This window comes from Dreissena polymorpha, chromosome 1 (assembly GCF_020536995.1).
Source record: "Dreissena polymorpha isolate Duluth1 chromosome 1, UMN_Dpol_1.0, whole genome shotgun sequence".
Taxonomy (NCBI): Eukaryota; Metazoa; Mollusca; class Bivalvia; order Myida; family Dreissenidae; genus Dreissena; species Dreissena polymorpha.
The window spans coordinates 210,662,189-210,666,150 of record NC_068355.1 but is presented as its reverse complement, the minus strand read 5'-3'; positions in this window follow the sequence as shown (position 1 = coordinate 210,666,150).

Here is a 3,962-nt window from a genome sequence, read left to right as displayed (position 1 = left end):
CTATAAAAACTTAATTTAAAATATAACTTAAATGATACTATTTTGAATTTTATGACACTTTGTTTTTAACCGACCCAATTTTTACTTGGCTGAAATCACTTACATTTCATGGCGCTATTCCATAGATTAAAATTTGTAAAAAATAAATGTCTGTAAAAGAATACTTATTTCATCTTGTTTAAACTTTAAACACCTTTACTGCATCTGTACACACCAACTGCATGCCCATATTTGGAAATTTGAATGAATTATGGAACTTTTATATACCCCAGGGATGAAAATAAACTGGACAAAAGCCGAGCGTGAGGGTGGTTTTGAAAAAATCGGTTTATTTTTTTTAAGCATGGAAAGCTACCTACAAATTTGCATGTAGATTAGTGAAATGATGCTGATTAGGAAAATAATTAATTAAACTATATTTGGATATGTGCCCATTAGAGGTGCGCAAGCTTAAAAAGGTAGAATTACCGAAATTCCCGTTCTTACACGTTGTAGCATGGATCGGGTATTGAACACGATACACGTGTGTATTAGCACCCTACTGTAGTCCCGGCGGGGTTATCAACTGCACCAATACACCGGTAAGCAACCAGGGGAATATCATATGAAAAAAGAACTATCATGCATGTTTGATTTGTTAAAGTGTGTCACAAAATTTCCCTAACTGCCGATGTCGGCTATAATTTCGGTATAAACATGCAAAGAAATTAACATATATATAATGTTAATGCCGATATGTTATTGGACATTTTGTATGTCAAATGTTCATTATTTGTATTAAAATTAAGACGATTGTATTGAACACGATACACGTGTGTATTAGCACCCTACTGTAGTCCCGGCGGGGTTATCAACTGCACCAATACACCGGTAAGCAACCAGGGGAATATCATATGAAAAAAGAACTATCATGCATGTTTGATGTGTTAAAGTGTGTCACTAAATTTCCCTAACTGCCGATGTCGGCTATAATTTCGGTATAAACATGCACAGAAATTAACATATATATAATGTTATTGCCGGTATGTTATTGGACATTTTGTATGTCAAATGTTCATTATTTGTATTAAAATTAAGACGATGCTTATTTGCCAGAAAGCGTTTATTTCAAATTCAAAACAAGCAATAATCATACATAATACCAAAATATAAAACTAACAAAATGACAACACTCTCGCTTAACGCAACGTTCAGAAGCACGCGCACTTAACAAAATTATTGCAACTAATGCAAGCTGTAATTAATATGTGACTACTTGCTATACAACAAGTATCATGCGAAAATTGATCTTATTTAATTGTGGTTCCCTCTTTGAATTTATGTTGCCTGTCGACTTTTAGAATAATGTGTCAGTAAGAAATGTATTGCTTGCTCTACAACCAGCATCATGCGAAAATGGATCTTATTTAATTGTAAATCCCTCTTTGAACTTAAGTTGTCAGTCGACTTTTAGAATAATGTGTCAGTAATAAATGTTTTTCTTCAGTTTCACATGTTTTTTTAAGAAAATTTAGTGAAAGATGCAATTGTGTCTTATTTATTTTTTTCTGTGTCTTCAATGTATCTTATTTATATGTGACTGCGTGCTTATTTTTTTTCAAGAAATGAAAGATGCAAATGTGTCTTATTTTAATTGTATCCATGTCTTAAATGTGGCTTATTTATATAAGATAAAATGATATACTGCCAGTGTCATGCAAAAAAGGATCTAATTTCTTAATATCCACATTCACGCTTTGTTCTTTATTAGCACCGTCTTTAATTAGGCTATCTATTTAAAGTACAGATTACTGTGAACTTAATAATTGTGCAACGGTGATGTTGATCCATTATCGTTGTTAATTTAAAATGTAGACAACAAGTTAGCAATTAATGAAATCAGTTATTTTGGAAGTAAATCTATTTTTTTCTGTACAGTAGCCAGGTGGATGTGTATTGAGCGGATAAGATAGGGATCACCACAACAAGTTTATAATACACAGTATAGACTTCCCCTATTATTATTAATTACCTGATTGGAATAAATAAAGTGTTAAAGATCATTTCATGTGAAAAGCAGGATTTCTGACATAATTTCAATCGTTTTGCTTTTATACACAATTTCATGGAACAATGAATATATTGGCGCGATGGAACACAATTTATAAATCAAGCTGACAGTATAGTATCATTTTTTAATTATGTGTTATTTAATTCGCATCTCTCCCTTAACTCGTTCAATGACACGTGAACTTATATCAATTATAAAACATCACGTGCATCATTAAATATTTTTTTTTAATTATGAAAACATATATGTTCTACATGGTTTTGTTTAGTTTTTTTTCTCAACCAGAGAGACATTATAAAACATTGTTATATATAAAGCGTTTAACTTTTCTACATTACATAAAGATATATCGATTTTTTTGTTAAGTGTACGTGCTTGACATATTTATAAAAAGGCAGTGTTTATTTTTGTAATAAAATCGAAAATTGACATTTAATTTGATGCAATCCACATTGTTTAGCGGCCAAGCGCAGTATTCCGCTCTCGGCGGCCGATGGTGTATTGCAATATATACAATGAAAAGCTGGGTTTCTGACATAATTTCAATCGTTTTGTTGACGCGGAAGTGCTTTTTGGTGGCCAAAAATACTATTGTTCCCTTTATTTAAACCTAAATCAGTATTTTTTTACACTTGAAGGTTTGTACAGCGGGGATTTCGGTACCGGCGCGGGTTTATGTGCTTGTTAAGAATTACCGAAATCCCCGCTAAGAGGCAACATATTATCCTGATTTATGATTTGATTAAACATTGATAACTAAATTGCAAAAGTGTATAGCATATTGTAAATAAGGTAGTACGATATCATTTGTTTCATCAGATTTGTTTGGAAAATACTTTCTGAAGACTTATTATTACTATGTCATGTTATATTTACATATACTTTTGTGTAACCAATGTTTTAAATGTACATTTTACCTTTTTTACATTCGTTTACACTAATATGATTGTGTACAAATCAACATTAATGCAAAGCCAAAACCCAAACATAATGACATATAGACCCTTTAAGGCGTAATATGGGGGATTGGCGTAAACATGGGTGATTTCGGCTCTGGGCGTACGAATGTAGCAGTACCGAAATCCCCGCTAATTATTTTCCAAAAGAAGTAACCGAATGGGAGATAATACATGTCACTGGTTGCTAATGTAAAAAAACACTATAATAATTGTGTTGACACTTGAAGGTTTGTACAGCAGGATTTCGGTACCGGCGCGCGTTTAAGTTCTAGTGTAGAATTACCAAAATCCCCACTGAGAGGCAACTTAATGCTGTCAAGAGTGCTTAATAATTAAAATTAATATCATTTTTTTTGCACCTTAACATTCATGTGAAGTCAAAAACCATTCATACCGATGACCTATTGACCCTTTAAGGCGTAAATATGGGGATTTCGGTACTAGGCGGGCGAATGTAGAATTACCGAAATCCCCTTTTCATCATCGCACTTTAGTGTAACATAAATTTTAACACAATATATGTAGGGAAACTCATATGATTCGCGTAATGTGAAAATGATTATTATGCTATAATTCGACCACGAAACTTGACGTGACTTAATACCGGACATTATGGAATGGAGCTACGCTTGCCGTATTTGACATAAGACCCATTTTCGCAAATTATCTTATCAATGCTTATATGAATTTGATTGCTATAATCTAATGCATATTCGACACGGAATTATTGTCAAGGTTTTTCATTTTGTCAATATTTATCATAGCAGGGGACATTGCTGATATCAATATGGATACTGTTTTCATTTTCTGTCGAGAAATGATATGACTTATTATCAAGATTATTTTATAGTACGGTAGCGTTCTCTTCACAAGTGAGATTTATTTGTACTGGTAAATTGCTCTTATACTCACCATTCGGACTCGACGATCGGCTCGAATAAAAATGTTAGTCG